The sequence below is a fragment of the Callithrix jacchus genome, chromosome 10 (assembly GCF_049354715.1).
Source record: "Callithrix jacchus isolate 240 chromosome 10, calJac240_pri, whole genome shotgun sequence".
Lineage (NCBI taxonomy): Eukaryota > Metazoa > Chordata > Mammalia > Primates > Cebidae > Callithrix > Callithrix jacchus.
In genome coordinates this window covers 49,848,505-49,864,114 of record NC_133511.1, presented here as the reverse complement: position 1 = coordinate 49,864,114, position 15,610 = coordinate 49,848,505, and the positions used below count along the sequence as shown (strand labels likewise).

The 15,610-nt window shown below is 34.3% G+C and overlaps 1 long non-coding RNA gene across 1 annotated transcript in view; it reads left to right on the top strand.

The window, feature by feature from the left end:
• The window catches only part of LOC118145762 (uncharacterized), a 46,023-nt gene extending 31,113 nt beyond the window's left edge, over window positions 1–14,910 (top strand). The window contains exons 2-4 of the long non-coding RNA XR_004731180.3: window positions 3,346–3,436; window positions 8,804–8,849; window positions 12,472–14,910. This is a non-coding gene — a long non-coding RNA (uncharacterized LOC118145762). The remainder of the gene's footprint in view (window positions 1–3,345; window positions 3,437–8,803; window positions 8,850–12,471) is intronic.
• Window positions 14,911–15,610: the final 700 nt, after the last annotated feature.

Sequence of the window (15,610 nt, the reverse complement as noted above, 5' to 3'; positions counted from 1 at the left end):
CAACTATCTTGGACTGGAAGATAGAAGTTAGTGAGTTGGTCAGCCTTGTTGTCCAGCATATGATTCATGAATGGCAAAATCTTGAATACCATCTCTATTAATAAAAAACTCATAATACATTCTTAGAGTACATGATAGAGATGTAATTTCATTGAAGGTTTCCTAATGACATGTTTTGTGGTGTTTATTACCAGCATGCCAGAGGTAGTGGTGGTAATAGTTGGGGAAACTCTACAGGTTTGCCCGTATTCAAGGCTAGGTAAGAGTCTCTCAAAATACTAAAAACAAATGTGTTTACCACTAGACATACTTGTTTGGTTTTGAAAATACAATATGTTTGTTTATTTTATGTATTTAATTTACTTTGTTATGTATATAAAATGAAATATCTTTTTCTCCCAAACTATGTACCATTCCCTGAGGAACTTTCATAAGGTGAATAAATTTGTTGTTCTGACATTGTTGCTAAAGGCTTCACTAGCTCCTTCCAGTTGGAAACCAGCTACATTTCTGCTCCTCAAAGGAATAGAATGTTTAGCCCTCTAGAGGATAAAAACGGAGATGTTAGTGCAGTTTCCAATATTTATGAGGAAAAACTGGTCCTACAAATTAAAGTTGTGCATATTTCAGTACTTCCCAGTGATTTTTGCCATAATCACTGGATTTCATTGTCATGTTAAAGAGTACACTACTTAATTATAGTTTAAAGAGAAGAGTCATTTTGAGTTTATAGCATTGTCTTATAAAAATGTAGCACATCATTACATCAGAATAGAGTTTTTATTTAAAGATAACAATTATGAATAGCCATTGATGGCCTCCTGTGTGAACAAAAGGAAACACTGCAGAGTGGCTCAAGAAAATACTGCAATTTAAGACAAAATGGTCATGACAACTCTTAATTTTCTTGATGAGATTAAGAGTTCTCGTTTGTTTTAACTTATATCATGGGCCTGTCAGGATTTTCTTGATATTCGATGAGGTAATATGGCACAGTAATAACCTGAAATGATAGCTCTGTATATAATGTGACTTGCTGTGTGGCTAGTTTCAGGGTGTGAACGGCTTCACAGGAAACACAACCCATGAGTAGGAAGGTTTATATCGTTTTACTAAATTAAGCAGTTGTGAATTTGTAGGTGTTATTTAATTTTTTCATGAGCTAGTTAACTGGCAGCAACTGAATGAAATAGGTAAAATTACTTCAGCATTTTCATTTTTAAAGAAAGGTTTGACCTTCAAAACATATGTTCTAAGCCATTGTGTTTAACAACACAAATATACATATCACAAGGAAGCAAACTTATCTTCATACCTAATTCTTTTTTATAGTTATACATTAGAAACATCAGACAACAATGACTCCTTATTTGCTAAGGCCTAGGAGATATGTTCACAACACTTGTCTAAGGGACACAGAAATGCTTTTTAATCCCACTTGGTGTAAGGAGTGGGCTGACCAGAGAAAAAGTCTTCAGATCTGGATCCAGTTCACATGCTACCGAAAGGCAGTATGTGCATGTCAACAGAAGTTCTCAGAAGACCCCATCCACTTGCAAATGCGGTCCTATCAATGACCTGAAATGTGACAAGTCAATATGTGTACCTCTTGGTTTGCCAGGAGCTGGAAGAGCTCTGGGTTTACGTTATCATAGAATCAAGCTTATGAGACATAACGTCTGGAATCATGCTGTTAGCCTAGCCCAACTTCTACTTTGATAGTGATTTTCAAAGATACTGTATTTTAAAAGACTGTTTTTTTAATATACTCTAAAACATGTAAATTTTAACCATATTCTAAAACAGACTTACCATAGTAATATATCTTCCCCTGAGAAGAGTTTTGCCTTGGTTACATTAACTGAAAAAAAGAATTTAAAAGTATATATTTGAAGAATTATTCCAGAATGATACTAAGATGCATTATTACCGCTTCTTTTAAGCTATTAAAAAACTGATCTGTGTTTATTGAGTTTAATATTATAGCAAGTTATTTAAAACAAAAATTACTTTTGAAATTGAATGAAAGTGGCAAATAAAAGACTAGTCATTCCATATTTTCATTTTCAAAAATTATCAGGCAGAAAACTGGTAAACTTGGTTTCTCCACCTAGATTTTTTCTGTCTAACAATTACTTTGCTCTTGTTTGCCTTTTCCTCCCATCTTATTTCAAAAAAGACTATTATTAATAAGAAAGTTCATGCAGAGATTTATATAATTCTATTTGTTTATAATGCTGAATCTAATGATCAGACATAATCTTGATTGGAAAAGATGTATCTCTTGCTGAACCACAATTTCATAGAGGAAAACATTTTAATTTAGATTAGCTACTAATACATCTATTCACAGTGCTTCTTTTTAAGGATCTTCAGCTTTCTTCAGATAGTTTCTTTCTGGGTGATAATACGGCAGCTAAACTTAGTAGTCAAGGCAGGGGTCTGGAGTACGGCCAATCTTTCTGGTTTTAAGTCTTTACAAACTGGAGCAAGTTGTTTAACCCTTTGGACTACATTTTCCATAATGTGGAATAGAGTGGGATATTAGGGTAATGTATAGTTGGATGTGTCAGACCCAGAGGTTAGGAAGGTAAGTAGATGGGGAGTAGGGTGTTGAACTCTGAGAGTAAAATTTGGCAGCAAATCGTCATTCTAAAAGAGGGGACAGAATTGAATAAACTTCAGTGTGGGCCTATACATGTTGACCAAAAAAAAAAAAAAAATCTCTTTTGCCAAACCATTGATTTCACTGATAACCTACAAAGTATATAATGAGAATTTATGGCAAAAAAAAAAAAAAAAAAAAAAAAAAACTAGAACAACGATCAAAGAAATTTGACCTCAGATTACATTCTTTTTATAGATGCTTTTTTCAAACAGATGTGTCCTTAATCATACAGGTAACGAGCTATAATTACACTAATCAGATTCTATTGTTGAGTCTTTTGATACCAGAAGAACTCAGAAAGCTTTAAGTGATACAGATATTTTGCATAAACTTTTCAGGAGAAATTGTGTGTCACAAATGAAACTTCAAGGCAATCATATGTCAATAGCGAATATTCCAGTACTTGTGGTCCTCTGGATGTGATACTTTCTGATGCATCTAAATCTATTGCAAACTGTTACTTCACAGATGACTTGTTACCCTCCTTTTCTTGAACTCTTTCTTCAAGATCACCACAGATGTTATTTCTTCCAAGGTCCTTACTTTATCCTATTCCCTTGCCCTCAGGCTGGACAGAGTGCTCCAAATTAGTCAAAAATTATACACACAGACATTAGAAACATTCTAGATAGTTGTGATTTTTATTGTGATGGTTTTTTTTCTCATTTTGTCTTGAGGGCTGTCTGTTATGAGGCACCGTAAGCCAAGAGAGCTCCTCTCTAGGAGAACCCTGACAGAGGGAAGGTTACGATCAGCTGTGTCAGTCAGGTGAGATACAATGAAGAGATGAAACAGAAATGCACCAACCAGAAAGCAATGTATTATTTATAGATCTCGGAGAGGTTAATGGTGTCAATGGGGAGGTGAGGCATGAAAAGTCTGGAGGCAGCTTGAAGCTCAAGCAGCAGGCAGGGAGCAAGAGAGAAAGAACCCGTGGGACTATGCCTTTATTAAAGTCCATGAACATTATTATTTAGGCTTTCCCACAAGAGGTGAGGACTGGGTAGTTTAAAAAACACATGTGGAAGGAGAAACATTTCCATGACTATGGTTTTATCATGGTCAGTGGCTGTGGGGTGTGTTGGGTTTCAGGTCAGTGAGACAAGGAATACGCAGGCTATCCCACAAACACACCCACAGGGAAGGTTCATTTTAACTAAGCCAAAGGTGATGGGATATGACCATTTTAAACAATTTATGGCAGGACTAAAAATGGATACTGCAGTGGCAGCTGTATCAAACAAATTTATAACCATAGTTTAAGCAAAAAAGAATTTATGAAGTGTGATCGACAGCTTACAATATTTTTAGGAAGAGCTCACAGTGTTTTCCAGGGAGACTGACGAAAAGGACTCTTAGCTAAACTTCCAGGAAAACTTCCCCAAATTGCAGCACAACAAAGCCAAGGGAGCTGCTACCTGTACCATGATTTGCAGACCCAAGAAACTGCTGCTGTGGCCACTAGTTCCAGAACAAGCCACCTCTGCCGGAACGGGGTGGCTGTCAAATCAGGGTCAAGTGCTTTATTGAGAAGTGATCAGCTCTGAAACTTCACAGCTTGTTGATCTATATCATCAAAATAGACATTTTCTGCACTCTGCCTCTCTCTCCAAATAATTTAGTACTTTTTGAGGCATGTATAAGCAATATTATTGGTATATCCTAAATCATGTATGGAATGCCAGTTACACAGTAGAGCAGAAAATTCAGCTTTTTAAAGTATGCCAATCTCTCTCTTTTCCACAGAGAACAGAATGCCAAAAAGTGATAAACACAGAATCTGACATATGCCCCTTCATTGTGCTTACTAGGAATTTATATGAGCACTCACCCTCTGCAGAAGATAAGGATTATAATATTATTGCAACATGTCTGTGAGACTTAATCAGCTTACATCAGCAGGGCCTATCTCAGAGTACTGTTATAATCTCAAATATATAAATACATAAAAATACTTTAGGAAAGTGTAATCCACATATTAAAAATTCCCAAATAGCTGTTATTGTGACTACCCTCATGCTTGTATATCTACTTAGATTGAAGTTTCCTTCAGAATAGTGACTATAACCTTATTTTATAACCTAGTGCCTATCAGAGCATCTGGCACATATTAGCTGACCAATAAGTCTTAGTTATTGATAATAACTAAGTGTAAATAATCTTTTGTTGTGTTTTCCTTAGAGACTGAGGCCATGGAAATACTAAGGGTACACATTGGTATTTCTTAAAAATCCTTGACTTAAAAAATGAGGACAGTTTACATAGATAAGAAAATCAAATTACTCATTTTTGTTTATTTGCCAATCAAGTAAAAATAAAAAGATTAATGCATATGCTTTTTAAAAACGTTAGATATTTATTAAAAATTGTGGCAGTCTCTTCTGTTAACTCTCATATAACTTAACAATTTTAAGTTAAATGTATTTATCAATACATTTATCTCTACCTATTATGGAGGCTATTATTTCTTAAATTTAACCTACTAGACATTCTGTTATTTATTACTCATAAACCAAATGAAACAGATTGGCTTGTAAGAGATGATACTGTATGTGTTTAACTTAGGGGATTCAGTGGTGAAAATTTTCAGATCGGAAGTTTGAAAATAAATAAAACAATGTGTTAAAGATTTATTTTTACCAAGTATTTTAAATTTTTTTCTGAGTCATTACTTTTGTTCTGGGTTTTATCCTTTTGTAAATGATTTTGTTTGGGTAACTAAAATCACTCTAGCTGTTTAGAATTGAAAGGGATGTTTGACCATCTACTAACTTCTCAACTCTGGGTGGAAGTGCCCTCTGTGCAATTCTTGCAAGGTGGTTGCCCATTTTCTGCTGGACCATCTTAAAACATTCAGGATGGGAAACTTTTCACTTCACAATATAGCTTGTTTCCCACATTATAATTTCTATAAAATATTTTCTTAAAAGACAATATAAATCTGTTTTCCTCTGCTTCATATTTGGTTTTATTTAGGTAAGAAATAATGGCTTTAAAATATGTTACTAATCTTACAAATGGAATGTTTATTGTTTTTACATATTTGAAAAGGTCCTCAATTCTACCCTAATAGTTTTCCTTCTTATGTTGATAAGTTGTACACAAAATGCCTACTGAAAATTTATCCTTCACCTGATTCACTCCTTCCTGATCCAAGATTTCTATTCTCACATTTCAGTAAGAGAATCATTTTCTTTCACTAGGAAGTTTTCCCCTTCAGTGCCTCTATCTGTGAGGTTTCCTTTAGAACTACCATAAATCTATAGATAGCTCTCAACTGCAATCTGGCTGTCCTTGTAAGAATTACATGTTCTACTCTTAAACCACCTTGTGAAAAAAAAAAGAGCATTAAAAAAAAATGAGGCAACACCCCTTTATCACTGGCTTAGTGGAGACTGCCTCATAGGGCAGTCTTTTTTACTTTCCACACCTTATGCAAGGCAGATGTGGTAGTAGTGATCAAACATCAAACGTGGTCTTCTAGGCAGATCAGCATATTACCCAACCTAAGTAACAGAGAAACTAAAAACTGTGAAAGATACAAACACAGTCTCAGGTAACTAACAAATGATATCAAAAAGTCTTACCTTGGTGTCGCTGGACTGTCAGAAGAGAGAAAAAGAGATAGGTGTGCACCCAAACTGCAAATTTGAGGTAAAACAAGTTGGAAAATCCGACAAACTCAGTGAACTTAACAGGATAAATTCAAAAAATTTACACCCAAACACTAAGTCAGACTATTTGAAACCAAAGATTAAAATACATCTTTGTGAAGCATCCAGTATAAAAGTGGAATATACCATATAAGGAAACAACAATTCATATTACTTCAGATTATCCAAAAGAATCCATGAAGATTGAAGACAGTTGAATAACATATTTAAGTCACTGACGGAAAAGAAATGTTATCTTAATCCTACATCTAATAAAAATATCTTTCTGGAATAAACCCAAAATAAAGATATTGTCAGATTAAATAATAGAATGAAACCTGGTTAGTATATTTTTGCCTCTTAAATTTATTAAACTATGTATGGCTGTTGAAAGCTAAAATTATAACAGTTTCTGATGGGAGTTTCAATGTAAGTAGATGTCACATCAAAAAGGCAAGAGGGTAAAAAACTGTGTTTAGTCATAAGAAGTAGAAAAAAGTAACTCTAAGTTGTTTGGGAAAGGTTTTGCATTTGTGTTTTAATCTCTAAAGCTGCAACTGTATTTAACTACAATTGACAAAACGGAATTTTAAAAAACATTAAAAATCAAACAAACAGAATTTAAAAATGAAACACAGAGGAGCAGAAATATAAAAGAAGGACCCCAAAGAAAACTAATAATAAAAAGGTAGACCCAGATCTAATTTATCAATAATAACATTGGAGGTAAATAAATGGTCTATGCATACAATATATAAAGAAAAGTCATCTTAATTTTATGTTTTAAAATACCCTCTTTTCTACTATTTATAAGCAATGCACTTAAAACATATTGATTAAAAAATGATGGTAAAGAAAATACCATGTCACTAGCCCTTTGAAAATAAAGCTCAAGTGTCTTTAGTAATATCAAACAAAGCAAATTTTAAAATCAAGAGATTATCTGGAACAAAGAGGAAATTTATAAAGTGATAAAGTCAATTCACTAAGAAGATATAATAATTCTAAATTTATATACTTAAAGTTCCTAAATATATAAAGCAAAAGCTGATAGACTGGAAAGATAAAGAGATAAATTTTCAACTATATTTGAAGACCAACACTTACCTATCAATAATCTATAGAATAAGCAGAAAAAAAATAGCAAGGATGAATTAATTGACATTTCTAAAATACTCCAGTCAGCAAAACAGAATACACATTAACACAAAGTGCGCATAAAACATTCAGCAGTATAGACCACATCTTAGGTCATAAAATACATGCTAATAAATATAAAATAATTGGATTTATTCCAAATGTATTCTTTGATCATATGGAAATTAAACTAAAAATCAATAACAGGATGTCTGGACAGTCCACATCTATTTGGAAATTAACACAGAACTAAATAATCCATATATCAAAGAATACGTCTTGAAGGAAACTAGAAATATTTTGAAAATACAAATAGAATATATTAAAACATATGAGATACAGCTAAATATTACAGAGATGGAAATGTAGAGCACTATGTGCTTATATTAGAAAAACAAGATATCAAATTGGTAATTTAAGAGACAATCTAAGACACAACAGGACGTAAAAGCCAATACCAAAGCAAGCAGAAAGAAGGATATGAGAAAGATAAAATCAGAAATCACTAAAATTAAGAACAGAAAATCAAAAGAAAAATTTATGAAGCCAAAACTATGTTTTAAAGCATCAATAATACTGATACACCTCTTGACAGTTTCTCCAATAAGAAAAGAAAGAAGGCACATGGACAACAAAAGAAATAATATCAACATAGATGGTAAAGGGATAATAACAAAAGAACTTGAACGACTCTGTGCACATTCGTTCCACTACCCAGATGAAATGTACCAGTACCTTGAAAGACACAAACCAATAAAATTTAATAAAAAATAAGTTAATAATCTAAATAATTCTATATTTTTTAAATAAAGTTTTTAGTTAAAAAAATTTTCAAACAAAAGAAAACACTTCAGAAGAAAATGGATTTGCTGGAGAATTTTTATCAACCATTTATATCAACCATTTACAGAATAATTAATATCAGTTCTATATTATCTTTTATAATAGCAGAAGAAAAAGAAATACTTCCATGCTCATTGTGTGAGGCCAGCATTACTCTGATACCAAGACCAGAAAATGACAATAAAGTAAAAGAAAACTACAGGCCAGTATCCCTCATATGTTAAATGAGTGTGAGCAACTTCAACACATATTATAAAATGGAATACTGCAATATATAAAGAGTATGACAGGTCGTAGCAAAATAGTTTTACACCAGGAAATCAATGCTAATTCAATATTGAAAACCAATAATTGGTTTCCACTATATTAATAGACTAAATAAGAAAAAATATGATTATATTAATAGCTGCAGAATAAAGCTTTTGACAAAATTTAGTATCCGTTTATTATTTAAAAAATTGAAGAACACTATGAGTAGAAAAATATCTACTTTTTTTTTCAGACACCATTATGCAGTGGAAGACTGAGCACTTTCCCCTGTGATCCAGGTAAGTATGGCCACTCTGGACTACTCCTATTTATTATTGTGCTGCAAGTTCTAGAAAGTATACTAAGGTAAAAAATAAATAAATAAAATGTATTCTAATTGTTAAGGAAAATAAACTGCCCTAATTTGAAAATACAATAATTTTGTATGTAAAATACACCAATGAATACACTAAATAACTTTAAAAGTTCAAAAGTAAGTTTAGAAAGGCCAAGAAACAAAAAACTATCATACATCAAAATTAAGAATTAGAAACTGAAACTTGAAAGAAAAAAATACACTTTACAATATGCTTCCCATTCCAAATAAAATAATTAGATACTAATCTAGCAAAATACTTGCAAAATATGTATAGGGAAAGCTACAAACACTGATGACAGAAATCCGAGAGGATGTAAATAAATGAAGAATAGTGTAACTTTGTAAAAAGACTGAAAGATACAGTAAGATCAGTTCTCTCCAAAATGATGTATGGAGTTAATGGAATCCCAGTCAAAATCTTAACAGAATTCCTTGTAGATACATAAACTTTATTTCAAAATTTATATGGAAATCTAAAAAATCTGAATTGTCAAAACAATTTTTAAAATTACAATAAAGTTGGAGGAGCTACATGATATTAAGACATATTATGATGCTACAGTAATGAAGACAGTGTAGTATTGACAGAATAAACTATGTAGACCTATTGAACAGTACACAGACCTTCACATATGGCCAATTGTTTTTGACAATGTGCAAAGACAATTCAATGGAGAAGAGCAAAGTTTTCAACAAATGGTTCTGGGATGCTTGGACTTTCTTTTTCTTTTTCTTTGAGACGGAGTTTCGCTGTAGTTACCCAGGTTAGAGTGCAATGGCACGATCTCGGCTCACCACAACCTCCGCCTCCTGGGTTCCAGCAATTCTCCTGCCTTAGACTCCCAAGTAGCTGGGATTACAGGCATGCACAACCATGCCCAGCTAATTTTTGTATTTTTAGTAGAGACGGGGTTTCACCTTGTTGACAGGATGGTCTCCATCTCTTGACCTTGTGATCCACCCGCCTCAGTCTCCCGAAGTGCTGGGATTATAGGTGTGAGCCACCATGCCCGGCCGATGTTTGGACTTTCACATACAAAAGTAATGAACCTGTAATGTCATATACAGAAAATTAACTTTAAATGGTTGATAGATTTAACTGTAAATGTAGAACACTGAAGAAAATGTAGATAATGTTCTTTATAACATTGGATAAGCAGATAGTTCATAAATGCAAAATCAAAAGCATTATCCATAAAATAAAAAAGAAGATAAATTAGACTTTATCAGTTCTCTAAAGGATATTCTATGGAAAGTGAGAAGAAAGGCAAAAGTAGACTGGACATGGTGGCTCATGCCTGTAATCCCAGCACTTTGGGAGGCCAAGGCTAGTGGATCACGTGACTTCAGGAGTTCGAGACCACCCTGGCCAACATGGTGAAACCCTGTCTACTGAAAATACAAAGTTAGCTGGGTGTGGTGGCACACACTTGTAATCCCAGCTACTTGGGAGGCTGAGGCTGGGGAATCCCTTGAATCTGGAAGGCAGACATTGCAGTGAGCTGAGATCATGCCATTGCACTCCAGCCTGGGTAACAAGAGCAAAACTCCATGTCAAAAAAAAAAAAGAAAAAAGAAAAGAGAAAGTAATAGAAAATATTTACAAATGACATATTTGAAAAAGGAATTGTACCCAGAATATATAAAGAATACAAAAGAATTATCTTTAGGAAAACAAACACCCCAATAGAAATTAGCCAAATATTTGAATAGTCATTTAATTAAAGAAAATATCTGGTTGTAAAATAAGCACATAAAAAAATGTTCAACATCATTAGCCAGTAGGAAAATTAATATCATATTTTGACACCATTAAAAACTTATTCATGTGGTTACTATAAAAATATTGGCATTTGTCACATATAGAAAGCAGAGAAAAAAACAAAAAGAGTTCTGACAACAAGGACTGTAAGAATGAAGAATAACTGAACCGCTCCTGCATTGCTTTACTAGAGGAATACAAATGCTACAGATGCTAGAAAACAGTTTGAAAGTTAATTACAAAGTTAAAAATAGAATTCTCATATGTCTCAATAATCACATTTATAAGTATTTATTCTAAAGAATGCAAAATATATGTTCACACAAAAACCTGAACATCTGGGGGTAATTTTTACCCAATGAGAGATTGTCTGGAAACATTTTTGGTTTTCCCAGCTTGAGAGGAGGGTGTTACTGGCATCTAGTGTATACAAGACAGGGATGCTGCTAGTGCACCAAGAAACAGTTCCCCACAGCAAAGAGTTATCCAGACCAAATTATCAGTAATGTGGACATTGAAAAAAACTATACTGTACATAAATGCTTTTAGCAGCATTAATTGTAACCACTAAAATCTAGAAACAATGTAAATGTCCCTTAGTGACTAAATTGATAAATTTTGACATATACATATAACGGAATATTCTCTGAACTAAAAAGGAACAAACTGTTCATACACATTGCAACAACTTGGATAAACATCAAATGTTTTATGCTAGGTAGAAGATGACTGACTCAGAGTGTTAGGTATTATATGATTCCATCCACATGATATACTGAAAAATGTAAAGCTTTAATGATACAGTTTTGTAGAAAGCCAAAGTAGCAACATCTTGCCTAACAGCACTGAGATCTAGATGCGCTACACTATGTACCAAGAATAGCAGCACAGTCAATCAGGATGCTTAGAATGCCACAGTTTCTCCATCAAGAGAGAAGGAAACATTTTGTGGTTTCCAGTGATGAGGGCTCGAGGTTAAGCATATCATGAAGAAATCCTTAGGGGTGATAAAATTGTTCTGTATTATGTTAGTGGTAGTGGTTACATGAATCTATGTGTGTTAAAACTCATAGGATTCTATACCAAAACAAAGACTTTTATTGCAAGTAACTTTTAAAAAAATAAGTCAGTTTATAAATATAATTTCTGTAATTATGTTTTATTATTAGAAATATTATTTTAGCAGTTTCCCTTAAGCATCCCATAGCTTCACAAAAGCTTTCATTCATTGTGATGTAATTGTTATATGCTAGATGCCTACATACATTATCTAATTCAACCCCTGCAACACTGTAAGGAATATATAATTCTAATTTTACAAGTGGACAAATAGTTATTTATACACTACTAACTGGGGGTGGTAGAATTTAAATCAGGCCAGTGAATTATAATTTTAGTGTTATTTTCAGTTATTTTTCTGTGATATTAAATTGCATTTTCTTCTTCTGCCTTTTGATTCTATACTTGGTATTGTTTAAAACTTTATTCAAGCATTCACTTTTTCTAAAAAACTCATATTAATATGACTATTGGGAAAAGCCTTGTCTAACAAATCATTGTTAACACACAATATGGTTTTCACCCAATCAGCTTGAGTTGTAACTCCTACAGTTTCCTTGTGTTGTGGGAGGGACACAGTGGGAGGTAACTGAATCATGGGGGCTGGTTTTTCCTGTACTGTTCTTGTGGATAGTGAGTAAGTCTCACAAGATCTGATGGATTTATCAGGTGATTCCATATTTGCTTCTTTGTAATTTTTCTCTGGCCGCCACCATGTAAGAAGTGCATTTTGCCTCCTGCCATCATTCTGAAGCCTCCTCAGCCATGTGGAACTGTAAGTCCTATAGAACCTCTTTTTGTTTCTAGTTTGGGGTGTGTCTTTATAGGCAGTTTGAAAATGAACTAATACAGTAAATCGGTTCCAGTAGTGTAGGGCATTGCTGAAAAGATATCTGAAAATGACGAAGTGACTTTGGAACTGGGTAATAGGCAGATTGGAATGGTTTGGAAGGCTCAGAAGAAGACAGGAAAATGTGGGAAAGTTTAGAACCTCCTAAAGACTTGTTGAAAGAATTTGTCAAAAATGTTGATAGTGATATGAACAATAAAGTCCAGGCTAAGGTGGTCCCAGATGGAGATGAGGAACTTGTTGGTAACAGGAGCAACGGTAACTCTTGTTATGTTTTAGCAAAGAGACTGGTGGCATTTTGTCCCTGTCTTAGAAATTCGTAGAACTTTGAACTTGAGAGAGATGTTTTAGGGTATCTGGTGGAAGAAATTTCTAAACACCAAAGCAATTCTAAGGATGACTTGAGTGCTGTTAAAACATTCCATTTTAAAAGGGAAACAGCATAAAAGTTCAGAAACTTTGTAGAAGCCTGATGTAGTAGTAGAAAAAAATATACATATTTTTTTGAGGAGCCTGATTATTATTAGGCAAGGAGCATAATGTCAATGCCCAAGACCATAGGGAAAATGTCTCTAGGCCATGTCAGAGACCTTTATGGCAGCCCTTCCCATCACAGGCCTGGAGGCCCAGGAGGAAAAAGTGGTTTCATGAGTTGAACCCAGGGTCCCCAAGCTGTGTGCAGCTTAGGGACTTGGTGCCCTGTGTCCCAGCTGCTCCAGCCATGGCTGAAAGGGGCCAATATAGAGCTCATGCTGTAGTTACAGAGGAGGAATCCCCAAGCCTTGGAAGCTTCCACATGGTGTGGAGCCTGCAGGTGCACAGAAGTTAAGAATTGAGATTGAGGGGCCGGAAACAGAATGATATGCTTTGGTGGTGTCCCCACCCAAATCTCAACTTGAATTTTGTCTTCCAGAATTCCCTTGTGTTGTAGAAGGGACCCAGGGGGGAGGTAATTGAATCATGTGGGCTTATTTTACCTGTGCTATTCTCTTGATAGTGAATAAGTCTCACACGATCTGATCGGTTTATCACGGGTTTCTGAGTTTGCTTGTTCCTTATTTTTCTCTTGCTGATGCCATGTGAAAACTGTCTCTTGTCTCCCATCATGATTGTGAGGTCTCCCCAGCCATGTGAAACTGCAAGTCCAATTAAACCTCTTTTCATTCCCAGTTTCGGGTATGTCTTTATCAGTACCATGAAAGCAAACTAATATATCATATAATCATGTGTTTTTTTTTCACTCTAATGAAGAATACTTACAGTTTTTACTCACATTCTGGAGTTTCTTTGTGGGCATGCCACAGGTTCGCTCCCAAGATTTCTTGGCTTTGAACAATCTCTGACCAGTGAATTGTTTTCATTTATCTTTATTACCTATAGTATTAAATATTTCACTTATGTCTCTTTATCATTTTTATTTGTAGATAGCATATTGTATTTTATTTCTCAATAATGACAGATTTTGAAGGAGAAACTGACATTCTAAGCATACTGACTGACTGTGCTGCTACACTTGGTACATAATGAAGCACAGCTAGATCTCAATGGTGAGATCTAGCAAGATGTTGCTACTTTGGCTTCTACAAAAACTCTCTTTGGAATGATTTCACTGAAGGCTTTCTTTATCTAATCCAGTTTGATACCACATGTGTTAAACATGCAAAATTTTATGAGGAATAATAAAAGACTATTTTAGAATTTTATTTATTTATTTATTTATTTTTTGAGACAGAGTTTCGCTCTTGTTACCCAGGCTGGAGTCAATGGCGTGATCTTGGCTCACCGCAATCTCTGCCTCCTGGGTTCGGGCAATTCTCCTGCCTCAGCCTCCTGAGTAGCTGGGATTACAGGCACACGCCACCATGCCCAGCTAATTTTTTGTATTTTTAATAGAGACGGGGTTTCACCATGTTGACCAGGATGGTTTCGATCTGTTGACCTCGTGATCCACCCGCCTCGGCCTCCCAAAGTGCTGGGATTACAGGTGTGAGCCACCACGCCCGGCCATTAGAATTTTTTTTTTTTTTTTTTTTGCATTTTGATGCCAAACTTTTGTAACTAGGCTTTACTGTTAAGAATGATACCAACAAGTTAATGCTCTTGGATATTGTTATTATTAATAATTCTTTCAAATTAAAATTTAAAATGGACAATTTTTCTAGATGCTCTTAATTATGCATATTTTGACATAACAGTGGTAAGCCATGCTTGTAAGTATAAATCCTCTGAATAAATTTCTTATACTGGGCATGGGCTCTCAGTGGATAATATTCAAACTTTGGTCTACTTCTGTGGCGGGAAGACCTTCAACAAACCCCCATTATACTTTAGAAAGTATACACTCTAGGGTAGATTAAGGTTGCTTGTACTAGAATAGTAATTCTAAATGAATCCTATAAATGTATTCCTCTAAAGTCTCTGATTGATGTAAGAATCCTGTGATATGGAAAGGCATTAAATTGACTCTAGCTATGTTGGAGATGGCATTGCATTTGTGGCAGCAAAACAATGATCAGAAGCATGATTAGAATGATGGCAAATCCTAGTTCAAACCTGGCTCTGCAGCAAATTACTTGGGTTACTGTAAGGTAAACTGTGAACCTGTTGCCTCATAGATTCATCTATTTCTTTTAATGTAGCCTATTATGTCATTTGTTTTTATAGCAGCTGTAGCATACATAAAACCCATTACATAGCCTGAAAGATTGTAGGCCCTGGAGAAAAACTATATGCATTCAAATCCTAGACCCAACTCATTAGTATTGTAAGCTTCAGCAGATACACTTTGCTTTTGTTTCCTAATCTGTAAGATAAACATAACAGATCTACCCCATATGGTACACAAGCTAACTAATATAAATCACATTTTCAGTGCCAAGTACATAGAAATTATTCAAGAAATATGAGAGTGAAAGTGATGATGATAACATGGATACCATGCTACATAAATGCCATCCTCTCTGTGTGAGAATTTGCTTCTGTACCCGAGGGAACAATATTACATTTGTGC